Source organism: Mauremys reevesii, linkage group 9 (assembly GCF_016161935.1).
Source record: "Mauremys reevesii isolate NIE-2019 linkage group 9, ASM1616193v1, whole genome shotgun sequence".
In the NCBI taxonomy this organism is placed as follows: domain Eukaryota; kingdom Metazoa; phylum Chordata; order Testudines; family Geoemydidae; genus Mauremys; species Mauremys reevesii.
In genome coordinates this window covers 27,030,022-27,044,859 of record NC_052631.1, presented here as the reverse complement: position 1 = coordinate 27,044,859, position 14,838 = coordinate 27,030,022, and the positions used below count along the sequence as shown (strand labels likewise).

At 44.9% G+C, this 14,838-nt stretch overlaps 1 long non-coding RNA gene across 2 annotated transcripts in view; it reads right to left on the bottom strand.

Annotated features, from left to right (window-relative positions):
• Positions 1 to 2,318: 2,318 nt before the first annotated feature.
• Positions 2,319 to 14,838, bottom strand: part of LOC120371338 — a 118,315-nt gene continuing 105,795 nt past the window's right edge. For both annotated transcript variants that reach the window (XR_005584290.1, XR_005584291.1), the window contains exon 6: positions 2,319 to 2,403. This is a non-coding gene — a long non-coding RNA (uncharacterized LOC120371338). The remainder of the gene's footprint in view (positions 2,404 to 14,838) is intronic.

Sequence of the window (14,838 nt, the reverse complement as noted above, 5' to 3'; positions counted from 1 at the left end):
CATATACAAGTTACAGTTGACTCCTTGGCAATGAGTAGCAGGTTTGACGTAAGAGTGCATGTTTATTGTATGGTGAGGCTGTTCTTGGTAGGAACCCTGTGTGAATATTAGATTTGTACTGTGGAAATGCTCGCCATGCACCAAACACTGTCCATAGATGCACAGGAGTATGTACTGGCCTTACCCTGAAGAGCTGGTTGTTCTGTTACATGTTTTAATAGGCACAGTGGGCACAGAAATGGAAGAACATGTAGTCAAAGTTCTTTCACTGAATCTTACCTCTGAAGGGTGGGAGGTGAAAAACATCATGTCAAAGATTATATCAACAAATGGGTCATACTGTCCCTTCTGTGAGAGTTACCCAAATATTGGATTAGAACTCCAGGCCTGAACCTGCATCATTTAAGTCAATAGGAGCTTTACAACTGACCCCAATGGATACAGAATCAGACTCTCTGTGAGGTTTTGTATGCATTCTTCCCAAGCATAATTCCTTTAGGGGTAATGGAGGGAGGAAACAGGACTTGTCTTTCACCTGTCCCCAGAAATAACAGGATCATCTGTTCCCCCAAAAAGTCAGCAGGTCCCCAAGATCAGCAGAGGTGCTCTGCTTCCGCACAGGCTCCCTACCCCCTGTGACCCTCATCCAGACTCTTCAGAGATATGGAACCAAGGACTTCATGAGTTGGTGCCTTTGGAGGGCCCCCCTAAAGTATGTGGGTCAGACGTGTTGGAGAGAAAAATAATGAAGTTAATGCTGATTCAGCAGCATTAATTTGTCCATGCCTCTTTTAGAGTTTTCCTGGCTGTGTGCAACCACACACCTTTGCAGATCTGCCTCCTTCTCTTTAGCACTTTATCTCTTTTCTGCATGTTATCTCTAGTCAGTCAACTATCTATATTACAGAGTCAAGGACACTGCTAAGGAGGAGTGCTGTGAACTACCCTTAAAGTTTGTCATCTCCAAGTGGGGGTGGACAACTAGGGATCACATGAATATATGTTTTTCTCCCTGCAGTTGTGAGATAAGTATATGATCTCACTTCTGGATACTGTAGCTCTCTCTCGAAAATGTACTTGGTACAGTATATAATGATTTTATCATCTGTGATGTTGCCCTTGCTTTCCCTGGTTTGATTGCTTTTCATGGGCACCTGACGCTAAGCTGATCCAGATGACATCTCTCCCTCTGCCCACTGGCATGACTCACTTTTATCTATCTCCTCCCTCTCATTTGATAGAAAAGTGAATATCTTATTCCAGAGATATCAGGGTGATCAATAGCAACCTGTTAATCATTTTCTTCTTTGTTAATGGCTTTGGTTTGCTCATACTTACAGGATGGGCCTGATTCTCCACTCTGTCTCCATTAGTTTTACACAAGTGTGATTCCACTGAAAACAATGAAGTTACACTGTTGTATGACTGGAGTAAAGCTGTGGAGAATCAGGCCCCATATTTTCCAGTTACTTTTCCTACTCTTTGTTACGGCTAGACACCATTTGGGTAACTGAGGGAGGGCTAGGGAAAGAGAAATCAGGTATCTAGGAATGTGGATGCAAGGGAGACAAGAATCATTCATTCTTCTGGCTCTGGTACCATAATTCTTCATTTCTATGTGTGATGTGCCTGAGAATACTCTTTCCTCAGGGGCTGTATGGATCAGTCTGGCCCTAAGCTTTGATTTTTTTATCCCCATACTGCTGGTATATTTATGAGTTAGTTATGCCACATCTGAAAGGGTCTGACCATCTAGTAGTAGCTAGGTGATAGGACTCAGGTCCAAGTCATATATCATTTGTTACTATGATAGCATTTAAGGTACAGGTTCTCAACTTGGAGGTCAGGAGTATTAAAAAGATGAACAGCTGAGAAAAAGGTAGTAAAATACATACACACTTCACTAATATGAATGATCTTTCTCTAGGGTCTCTCAGCTGCTGGCAACCCTTATTTTATAAGCACCGAGGCAGCTTTCCATATAGGATTACATCTGTGACCAAAGAACTGTTAATTTTCACTTGTCAGACGTATTTAATTTCTTCAGTGTTTGCTCATCTTCATTACAGGTTGAATCCTGGAGTCCTTACTCAGCCCTTAATTCAACCTGAATCAAAGCTCTGATCCCACAACTGGACCCAAGTGGAGAAGACCCCTGTGCCTGCACAGAACCAGTTGCAGGATTGGGTCCCACATTCAGAATACTGAACACACTATAAAGCTAATACACAGAACACAATTAATACAACAATTGGAAAAAATAACATTTTGAAAGCATCCTCTTTCTTTACTGTTTTCTAGGAGTAGAGAGGTTATTTTACCTTTATATTTTGCACTGGTACAACCACTTCTGCTACACTGTGTCCAATTCTGGTACCCACAATTCAGGACGGATGTTGATAACTGGAAATAGAGAAGAGTCACAAGAATTATTAAAGAATTAGAAAACATGCCTTGAAGCGATTGAGCACTTTGAAACTATCTATTTGGATTAACAAAGAGAAGGGTAACTTGATTACAATCTGTGAGTAGCTACATGGGGCACAAATATTTAATAATGGGCTCTTCAACCTACTAGAGAAAAGCATAATATGATCCACTGGCTGGAAGCAGAAGTTAGACAAATTCAGATTGGGAATAGGGCATAAACGTTTAATGGTTAAAGTAATTAACCACTGGAACAATTTATCAAGGGGTCATGGTGGATTATCCATCACTGACAGTTTTTAAAATCAAGATTGGATGTTTTTCTAAAAGATCTGCCCTAGGAATTATTTGGGCAAAGTTCTATGGTCCGTGTTATACAGGAGGTCAGACTAGATGATCACAATGGCCCCTTCTGGCCTTGGAATCTATGCTGCTTTCAACATTTATTCTTGGGGAAAAGATCATTTCTACAAAATGTACCAAAATATTCTTGTTGCATTTCCATGTTTAACCCGTATAATGGTAATAAGGCAAAACAAGCACTTGTCAGTATATTCCTAGAGATTCTGCACTTCTTGGGTGGCTGAAGGCACCTCGTATTGTGAAATAATCGCTTAGCAATTCACTGCCTGTGGCCTCTGATTGTTTAATTATTGAACATTGGAAGAGAAATGGGTTGAGTTACCTTACTTGTTGGCAAATATAACCACCTGCCCAGTATTTCATGTAAAGTGTACAATACCGTTGACTTTCATGCTTGCATGCTACCAAGTTTTGTTTAAAAAAAAATGAAACTAATGTAAAGACGTTTTAATGATTATATAGCACCACATATAGCCCCAATTCAGCAAATTACTTAAATACATGCCTAATTTAAGCACAGGACCTCTCCCATTGAAGTCAATGGGACTAGGCTACATGTTTAAAGTCAGGGATGTGTTTAAGAGCCTTGCTGAACAGAGGCCTGTGTGCATGATGTCACTTTACAAAACAAGTAAAGATCAGGGGCAGGACGACGGATTCTTCCCTCCGTGGCCCTGCCCCTGCCCCTCCTCTTCCCTCCACGGCCCCACCCCTTGGCCAAGCCAGAAACTGGAGCCTGGCTGGGGGGTCCGGGCCCCTCCTTCTGCTGGGGGATAGAGGGGGCGAGAGAAGCCCCAGCCCATGTCCCCTCTAAGTCCTCCACCCCGGGCAGGTGGAGGGTCCGCGGCTCCCCTCAGCTACTCACATGGCTCTTACCCTGACCCAGCTCTGGCTTCCGGCTTGGCCTGGGGGTGAGGCCGGAGAGCCGCAGCTGGCCCATGGTAAGAGCCACCCAGGCAGCTGTGGGGAGCCATGGACCTGCCACCTGCCCTGGGTGGGGGATCCGGGGAAATGGGAGTGAAAGCTCACTGGAATTCCTTTTGGAGTCCTGCTAAGACAAAGTGTTTGCTATTCTCCACCTCCTAGTCCTACCTTTCAGCTGAGCAAAGCAAGCCCTATAATAGACCCACACCCTCATCACTGCTGTCAAGCCACATTGCTTCCCTGCATATGGAGCTGTCCTGGCTGCTTGGAGGAGAGAAGAGAGTTATCCACCCTCTCGCCTGTTCTCCAGGTGTGACTGCTAAGGGGATTTCCATTCACATCTTCCCACATCCCAAGTACTGGAAACGAGATATCCCACATGTGTGTGTAGGGGGGAGAGCTCTTCATCCTCAGCTATTGAGGGAGACTGTGTGTGTGTCTCTCTCTCACTCCCCACTGCACACCAAACCTAGGATCTCTAACAGACAAGGTCTCTTTTTCCTGCTGTGAGGAGGTGTCCCTCCTCTCTGCTTCCAGCTGTGGGGGCTCCTCAGTCTCCTGGCTTACACTACGCATTTATACCAAATTTAACAGCGTTAAACCGAATTAACCCTGCACCCATCCACATAACGAAGCCCTTTATTTTGATATAAAGGGCTCATAATATCGATATCTGTACTCCTCCCCAATGAGGGGAGTAGCGCTCAAATCAGTATAGCCATTTCGAATTAGGGTTAGTTTGGCCACAATTTGATGGTACTGGCCTCCGGGAGCTATCCCACAGTGCACCATTGTGACCGCTCTGAACAGCCATCTGAATTCGGATGCACTGGCCAGGTAGACAGGAAGAACCCCCTCGAACTTTTGAATTTTATTTCCTGTTTGCCCGGCGTGGAGCACTGATCAGCACGGGTGGCCATGCAGTCCCAAATCCAAAAAGAGCTCCAGCATGGACTGTACAGGAGATACTGGATCTGATCGCTGTATAGGGAGACAAATCTGTTCTATCAGAGCTCCGTTCCAGAAGACGAAATGCCAAAGCATTTGAAAAAATCTCCAGGCTATGATAGACAGAGGCCACAGCAGGGACTCAACACAGTGCTGCGTGACAAGCATAATGGAAAGCCAAAGAATCAAATGGACGCTCATGGAGGGACGGGGGACTGAGGACTCGAGCTATCCCACAGTTCCTGCAGTCTCCGAAAAGCATTTGCATTCTTGGCTGAGCTCCCAATGCCTGAAGGGTCAAAAACATTGTCGCCAGTGGTTCAGGGTATATGTCATCAATTTATCCCCTTCCCCCCGTCAAAGAAAAGGGAAAAAAATCATTTCTCGCCTCTTTTCAATGTCACCGTATGTCTACTGGATGTTGCTGGTAGACAGGGTGCTGCAGTGCTAAACAGCAGCATCCCCTCCTGGGGGGAGGGATAGCTCAGTGGTTTAAGCATTAGCCTGTTAAACCCAAGGTTGTGAGTTCAATCCTTGAGGGGGCCATTTAGGGAACAGGGTAAAAATCTGCCTAGGGATTGGCCCTGCTTTGAGCAGGGGGTTGGACTAGATGATCTCCTAAGGTCCCTTCCAATCCTGATAGTCTGGGAACTCCCCTCCCCAATGGCAGACAGTGCAATGTGACTGACAGCCATCATCATCCCATGAGTGCTCCTGGCTGGCCTTGGTGAGGTCAGCCTGGGGAAAAATGGGAATGACTCCTGGTCATTCCCTTTTTTAAGCTTTGTCTCCTGGAGATTCAGTCCTGGCAGACAGTACAATAGGGCTGGTAACCATCCTCATCATAGCTGCTGGAGGCTGAGCTCCTCTCCCCCCACTTTCATGTCTAATGGAGATTCTGGACTATCATAGCAGCGGGAAGCTGTGCTCCTCTCCTCCCGACCCTTTAATGAGTAATGGAGATTCTGTCCTGCCTGGAATATCATAGCAGTTGGAGGTTGCCTTCCCCTCATTTTATCTCATTAAAAAGTCAGTGTTTCTTATTCCTGCATTCTTTATTACTTCATCACACAAATCGGGGGATAACTGCCACAGTAGCCCAGGAGGGGTGTGTGAGGAGGGAAGCAATGGGCGGGGTTGTTGCAGGTGCACCCCCTAGAATGGCATGCAGCTCATCATTTCTGCGGGATATCTGGGGTTCTGACCCGCAGCGGCTGTGCTCTCTGGTTATCTAGTACACTTGCCCCATATTCTAGGCAGGACTGACTCTATTTTTAGACAAAACATAAAGAAGGGAATGACCTGGGAAGTCATTCCCATTTTTGTCCATGCACCCGCGGCCGACCTCAGCGAGGCCAGCCAGGAGCACCCATGACAGCAGCAGACAGTACAATAGGGCTGGTAACCGTCTCTGCTACCTTGCAAAGACAAATGAATGCTGCTGTGTAGCACTGCAGTACCGCGTCTGTCAGCAGCATCCAGTACACATACAGTGACAGTGAAAAAAGGCTAAACGGGCTCCATGGTTGCCAGGCTATGGCGTCTGCCAGGGCAATACAGGGAAAAAGAGCGCAAAATGATTATCTGCCGTTGCTTTCACAGAGGAAGGATTGAGTGACAACATTTACCCAGAATCACCCGCGACACTGTTTTTGCCCCATCATGCATTGGGATCTCAACCCAGAATTCCAATGGGAGGGGGAGACTGCGGGAACTATGGGATAGCTATGGGATAGCTACCCACAGTGCAATGCTCAGGAAATCGACGCTAACCTTGGTACATGGACGCACACCACCGAATTAATGTGCTTAGTGTGGCCGCGTGCACTCAACTTTATACAATCTGTTTTAAAAAACCGGTTTCTGTAAAATCGGAATAATCCCGTAGTGCAAACATGCCCTCTGAAGCAGAGGGAGGTTGAGGGTTTCTCCTGTGTTGGAATCTGACAGTTTCTTTCCCCAAAGGGATTCCTGGCTTTTGCTTCTCTCTCTGAGGCCACGTCTATACTTACCGTCGGAGTTAACTATCGCGTCTGATCTAGACGCGATAGTTCAGGAGGAGTTGCCGAGTCGACCTTGGAGCCGCGGAGTTCTCGTTATTTGAACCTGTGTGTAGACCAGGGCTCAGAGCGTAGAGCCTAGTGATGCCTACTCTTCCTGATTTAGCAGGAAATAGATATTATACCCATTTTGCAGATAGTTTTAGGTGCACTGACTTTAAGGGTAACATTTTCTAATGTAGGTGCCTAAAGTTACTTACCTAAACCCATAAGGAGACACCTACACAAGTAGCCTGATTTTCAGAGGAACTGAGATTCAGTTGGATTTCTAGGTACTCAGCATCTCTGAAAGATCAGGCCATGCTTAGGTGACTGGCTTTGGATAAACATTCTTACACATGGGTGCCTGAAGTGACCAGGGATTTAAAATGAGTTAGTAACATCCCCAGCAACAGAACCTAGGGGATGAAACTCTGAGTTGCCACAAACAGATGGAGTCATGGTCCTTGCTCTGCAGGGTGTCCAGTCTAAGGCTCTGATCCTGCCATTGATAGAACATGAGCTGACTATTATGACCACATAAAGGCCCCCTGAGGAGTTGCAGAATCAGAGCCCCAGTAACACATGAAGGGTGGAGGAGTGAGAGAAACAAACATTCAGTTACTTTATATTCCTCCTGTTTACATAGGGATGTAAATAAGTCTCAGGCTGAGAGGGAAGGAGGGAAAGCTCAGTATCATGCACAGACTGATTTTATGGCTGTGATCAACACTCAGCATTTCATATATGAAAGCATTTTCCAAATGTTAAACCTCAGAGCACCCTTATGATATAGTTACCTCATTTTACAGGTGGGGAAACTGAGGTACAGAAGAGTTAAGATGACTTTACCAAGGTCACACAGGAAGTCTGTGGCAGGGCCGACCAGGAGCTGGTTCTCAGCTGGTGTAAGATGACATCAGTGGAGCTATGCTGACTTACGCCAACTGAGATTTGGGGCCAGATCTCTTGACTTTCAATTCTGTGCCTTACCCACAAACCCGTCAAAATCTTCTTGATAATACCTGCTTCATGCTCCACTGAAAGTAGACAATTTCTTTTCAGATTTGGCAAGGGACTTTTGATCCTTGTGTTGCCACAAAAATAAAACCATGCTTAGAAAAAAACAAGAGAAATTGTCATTGGATTCCCTCTAACCCTTGTTGGAAGTTAAAAATACATCAAAAAGCAAGAAGATTGCACAATAGTTACTAGAAGGGAAGGGAAAGGTGAAGCGGTTCTGGATCAATTTCCACCCCCCCACACAAGTTTTAGTGCTGTGGAATGATATCAAACTGGCAAGATACAGTACATGGAGCAGCAGTAGCAGGTGCTGACAGAGTAATTACAACAGTAGAATTTATAAGAGTACTGCCGTTAAAGCCCACATGAATAGATGAAGAGAGAGCTCCATCTGCTGTCATATATTATGTAGGTAAAAATAAACAATATGACCATATTTATTGGCCTATAGCAAAATTACCAGTTATCACTTACTCCAGTGTAGGGTGATCAGATGTTAAGGAGAAAATATCGGGAGTGCCGCGGGGGGGAGGGGCTTTTTTTGGTTTTGTTTTGGTTTTTTACACTCACCCATCTAGGAGTTCGGTGGCAATTCGGCAGAGAGCCCTTCAGTCGCGGACAGCCTTCGGTGGTATTTCAGCGGGGGGATAATAAACCTTGCCACCAAAGACAGAAGCGCCTGCCGCTGAAATACCACCAAAGACCATCCGCGACTGAAGGACACTCCGCCGAATTGCCGCCGAAGACCAGGAAACAAAATATCGGGACAAATGGCGTCCCGACCGTACTCTGGTCAGGACACGGGACAAACTCCTCAAAATCGGGACAATCCCGATTTCATCGGGATGTCTGGTCACCCTACTCCAGTGAGGAGAAAAGAAACGATTAACTAAAGACTAAAACATGCACAGGAAGAGTCCGTCCCTGTCCAATAAGCCTACATTCTAAACAGACAAGACAGACAAAAGAGTGGGACAGGGAAGTATTGTACTATTATCCCCATTTTACAGATGTGAAATTGAAGCACCGAGATTAACTGACTTGCTCAAGACCACACAGGGAGTCAGTGGCAGAGCCAATAATTTAATCCAGAATCCCTTCCTCACAAGAGGATTCTTCCTCCACATACTCCTGATTCCAGAGATCTCATGTAGATTCTAGGTAGGAATTTGCTCAGAAACTATTGCAGCAGGAAAAAGCCCTGGACAGATACAGAGTTGAGTTCTTCTGTTTCACTGGTCACTCCCTGGATGAATTCACAAGTGATGTTTACAACCTATTCTTTAAAAGAGTTTTGTCTGAAAAATACTGATTTCTTCCACTTCGCAATCCTCTTCCCTTTTATTTATGTTTCTTGATGGTTCTAGATAAAGATCTGGTTGGTCATAAAAAGGGAAGTAAAAGTGTCATCTCTGCATAAAGAGATGGATTCAAACCTTAAACGATTAAGCATTTGCTATATCACTACAAGAAAAGTGCAGAATTACTATCCTCATACTAGCTTAGATAGCTAGAGAAATTTTTCTGAATAAGACTGCAGAAACATTTAAACTAAAGATGGGCCTTAAACAAAACTCAGATCCAAACTCACCTAATCTTTGGGATTGAATGGGGAGTAGATTTCTGAACCCAAATCCAGATCTGAATTTCTCTTTAACATAGAGAACTGAAACCCCAGACCTGAATGTTCCCCACCATACTTTTGGTGGTAGTAGGTGGTCAAAAAATCTAAATGGGACCCAGACTTTCAACTGGCACTTATCTCTATAATGAGGTGAACCAAAACCCAGGATCCAGTCATCCCTGAATTTTGACCTTTAATCCACTTCTACTTGAAACATCAGTTTTCATAAATACCTATATCTTACAAAAGATGAGATAAACTACCCATATACATATACCTATTGTACTACACAGGAGTGTCAGACATGTGCCGTCTGCAACACTGCTCCCCATATTCTTCATAGTGATATTATGATATGATTATGGTATAATTCAGATGTATTTTATGCAAGATAGGTCATGTGAGATATCAGTGAAAACTTTATGCTTTACTGAATATGATTATCCTATTTGTATGCATGTATCATTTTTTGTATCTGAAGTTAGGAATATTGACTATGTATCTATATTACAAATGTGTTTACACCTGGGGAACACCCACTAGACAAGATGCTTTCATTCTGAAAGGTTGGGTGGGGAATGGCTATTAGAGAAAACAATAGGCCTTAGAAAAAGCTTATTTCCCACCTGGGCAGCTGTCCTGAAGAAGCTGCAGACAACCTCTGAGTAATGGCTGCTGTGACACTACAGGGACATGTGACCAGGTCACCTGGTGCTGGACTCCATCATAGGATATCAGTATTTTTCCACTGGCTGGCGTGGGAATCAAGCTTTGAAACAAAGTGTTCCCACCATACACAAAAGCTGTATAAGGCAGGGGAATGATATCATCATGGTTCTTCACTGACTCCCCACCCAAAGAGACTCCTGGAAACACCTGAGGAACAAAGATGAACTGGGGGAAGTGCTGGACCCAGGCTAATGGTATTTTTAGCCTGTGAATGAAACACCTGGGGATTCCAAGCTGTAAGCAAGTGCAGCTTGCCCCTTAGGAATCTGCAGCCTGCTGGTACCATCACTTAGGGTGAGGATCTGCTATTCATATCCGATCCCTTTGGTATATTAAGCTTAGTTTGTGTTTTTGTTTATTTGCTAGGTAATCTGCTTTGATCTGTTTGCTATCCCTTATAATCACTTAAAATCTATCTTTTGTAGTTATAGACTCATAGACTTTAAGGTCAGAAGGGACCATTATGATCATCTAGTCTGACCTCCTGCACAATGCAGGCCACAGAATCTCACCCACCCACTTCTATAACAAACCCCTAACCTATGTCTGAGTTACTGAAGTCCTCAAATTGTGGTTTGAAGACCTCAAGCTGCAGAGAATCCTCCAGCAAGTGACCCGTGCCCCATGCTGCAGAGGAAGGCAAAAAACCTCCAGGGCCTCTGCCAATCCGCCCCAAATATGGCGATCAGTTAAACCCTGAGCATGTGGGCAAGACTCACCAGCCAGCACGCAGGAAAGAATTCTCTGTAGTAACTCAGATCTCAACCCATCTAACATCCCATCACAGACCACTGGGCATACTTACCTGTTGAGTTAATAAACTTGTTTTTGCTTTGTTTACAACCAGTGTGTGGGAGTCATAACTCAGGGCAGAAAGCTGTTGTGTATTTCTCCATATTGAGGGAGGGGGGAAATTTCATGAGCTTACGCTGTACAGTTCCCCATGCAGTGCAAGACGGTATATTTTTGGGTTTACATTCCAGCGGGGGTGCATGCCTGAGTAGCTGGGAAGTTCTCTAGTTGGAGCCTTCCCGTGTAGGGCTGGTTACAGCATCTGCGTGTAACTGCAGCTGGGTGTGTATGTGTGCTGGAGTGGGCTTGGCAGCTTGTCACAGCAATACAGGATAAAGGGAGCCTAGATTGGTAGTTCAGGGGGGTTCAGTGGTACCCCAGTTCCAGATGGCACCCCGGGGGGAATCCGTCACACCATCCACTCTATACTATACATCCTCAGTAGGAATTCAGCACAGAGCAGGCTTATCAGATCAGAGCTGTGTGCCTGGCAGATGTGAGAGAAGAGTTTTCTCCTTAGAGCTTTACCGAATGCAAGCTTTACTACACAGACCACTAGCAGAACCAGCTAGCCCCTGGCCCCTCCTCTTCTGCCTCAGGCTCCACCCCTTGCCCTCCCCTTCTGCCCTCCCTCTCCCGTAGGAGCCCAGAGCACCCCCCACAATTCCCTTGCCCCAGTCCCAGACCACCTGAGCGCCCCAGCTCTGGGTGGGCCACCAACCCCAGCCCCGGAATTCTGGGTGGCATGGCCACAGAGCCCCCAGCCCCAGAACTTAGGGCTGCTGGGCAGCGTGGCCACAGAGCCCCCAGTCCCAGCGCCCTGAGCTCGGCCCCAACCCCAGCCGCCCCGAGTTCCTGTGGCACCGGCCTGCTGGCCCATCCCAGCCCTAGCCAGCCTGGACTATGGAAGAGGGGGAACTGGGAAGGAACTGCAGGAAGGGGCCTAGGGGCGTAGCCTCCCCTGGTCTATGATACCCACCGCTACCTGGACACAGTGTTGGGCACTGGTCTTTTGTTCTACCTCTCTGGTATAAAGAATGTATTCAACATAGTGATTTTTGGTCACATAAAAAGTAGGAATGATTTTGGGTGGCTGAATTTTTTGTTACCACCTATGACAGAGATATTTTCTAAAAAAGCAAAGAAAAGAACGAACTGCTTCTGTTTAGCCAGGTATTTATGTGCCCGCCACTGAAGCATCAAGTAAAATGCTTGACTAGAGGGTGTGCTTGCAATGCTGAACAGCTCAAGAAACACAGAAGACAACAGCCTTTTGCCAACACTGCACTGTCTTGTGCTGTATGTATGCAGGGTGTCAGTCTCATTCGTATAGAGTGAGATTCACACACACACACACCGCCCTCCCCGCCCAAAGACAGCCCAAGTAATTGAATCATCTGACTGTGTGGGACAAGTAGGCAGAAACACCACCACTAACTATTGTCCTCTCTGGATCAGTTTATTACAATAAATACCTCTACATACACATTTGTATGGAATTATTGGACCAATAATCTGCATAATTTTTCTGCATTTACAGACCTTTATGTCTGCCTGTTTTAATGGCTATTTACCTATGAATAGCATAAAAACAACAATTTTTAAAAAACATTTAAACAATCAGAAAGCTCTACTTCCTTGTATGTGTGACACAGCCAAGTAGTTCTTAATGTAGCAATTCCACATACTCAGCAAGAGGAACAACAAAGGAATCATAAAATACTTTTCATGACAGCTGTCAACAATTAAATTGTATGGGGACTTTGCTACTAGAGACCATGACGAAACTCATGGAAATGTGAAACAGATTTGGAAAGTGAGCACTGAAAGTATGTGCCAGAAACTATAGAATCGATTGAAGACAGCAAGTGTGTCTCAAAAACTGTCAAGGAATGATTTAGTTTGACAAATGGTTGTGACCTACCATAAAGCTGTTTAAAAACAGTCCATAATGAAAGTCCCCAACCATTTCTCTCCCAAGTGAGAGCAGCCCTTAAGATCACTGTTGTTTCATCCTACAAGGCCCCACATATCACACACCAGTGCCTTCAACCACTCCTGAACTCCCAGTCCTTTTTAACAGGACCAGCCACCCCATCCCTTCCAAACGGAGTGCAACCCCACTCTTCCCAGCAGGAACCCCCACAACCACTCTATTGGGGAGCCTACTTGGCAGGTGAGCATCCCTCACTCCCCTGATCCTCTCATAGTTCCTCTAGGCCCAGCTCTCTGACCCTGGAGACATCAATGGTTAGGCTCCTCCCCTGCCTTCAGGGCTCTTCAGCCCTTGGCTCCAGCTCAGAGCCAGCAGGCATCTCCCTCCTCTGCTGCAGCCACTGCCCTGGCCCTCAGCCCTCTCCAGACCAGTCTCTCTGGCTTAGGAACATCATCCAGCAAACCTCTTATTAGTTTCTTTGTCTTCTCCCAGATCCCAAACATACAGTTTCTGATGGTTCTTACCTACCCCTGACTCCCGGTGAACATCTCCATCTCTCTCTCTCTCTCTCTCTCCTAGTTCTGATTCACAAGTCTAGCCCTCTTCCTGGGTCTCCCTCTCATCCTTTATAGCCCCCAAGTGCTGCCCCACCCTCTGTAAACTGTAAATCACAGTTCTCTAGATCTAGAGGGTTAATTGAACTTCCAGTCTTTGGAATTAGTACAATTGATAACTTCATACATGTGGAGACAGTCTGTACAAATAGCATTTACTAAGAGAAGATTAAAAATCACTTGAAGATGAAAGAAAAAGGTTTTGATTATGTTTAATGCTAGGGGCAGTGATTGTTTGCAACACAGCCCAAAAACAAGTGGAGCTACTTTTGGACTGCTTAACAAAATGGGAAATGATCCAGGAACAATGAGCTTAATCCAGCCAGAAGCCTGACATTTTTGATTAAATATTAACCAATGAGGTCTACTTTTTGCAACTTGATTTAAATGGGGCCACACTGGACCCTAAAATGTTTTGTGCTCTCATCCCCAAACCATGCTAGCAGATCAATTCAGAGAATGGATCTGACTGCCCAAATTTCAAATGCAAGACTGAGTGCTGTGAGAATTGCAGGGTCTGAAGCTGTTTTGTACTCTACGCCAACAGTGAAATGTCAGTCCTCTCAATGATATCAATATCGAGAAGACTTATTTGATTCATGGTTCTCAGACTGATAGAATTGCTTACATGAGGGAATTTATGTAAGCAATTCTCTTACATAAATTCCCTCAGATATTTAATAAACACAAATAACCCTCCATAATTTCTAATAATACACACATGGACATTTTCTAGGGACAATTCAGAAGACACTAATCATAGATTCAAACACTGGTAAGCATGGTAGAATAGGTTAGCAAATAGACTACTATATAATAAGACATTTCTATCCTCAGCAAACAAAGAATTCTAACACCAATGGAAGTGTAGACAGTTTTTCTTGAAAAGAGTTAATTATGTCATTCAACCAAAACCATAGATTTGACCTCTAAGCAGCTGATATTAAACCTTCTAAAATCTGACACCTACTTATCTTGATAGTTTAGCAGCAGCGTGTCTTACTACCATTCTGGATGGATTTCTTCATTCCTCTGAATAGCAATGGAAAGAAGAAGTACATATCCAATGGGATGCTCCATTGAGTGACTCTTGTTAGCTTTCCTTGGGTTAGATTCGGCCACCCTTACTCGTGTTATGGTAAGGTACTACTTACTCCAGAAACAGGTGCCACTGAAATCAATGGGACTAATTGCTGAATATGTGCCGCTCAACTTTTACATAAGGATGACAAATAGCACCCTTCATCCTAAGGGATCCCAAAAGCACATAGAACCACTGAAATGTATGGGAAAGAGGGCAGCAGACAGATGTACATACAGTCTGCAGGGCACAGCTAGAGGAGAAGGGGAACATTTTGTGAATGCACTGGGGTAAACCTTCTGTCAAAAAATGACATAGTGGGCTTGATTCTTATCTTG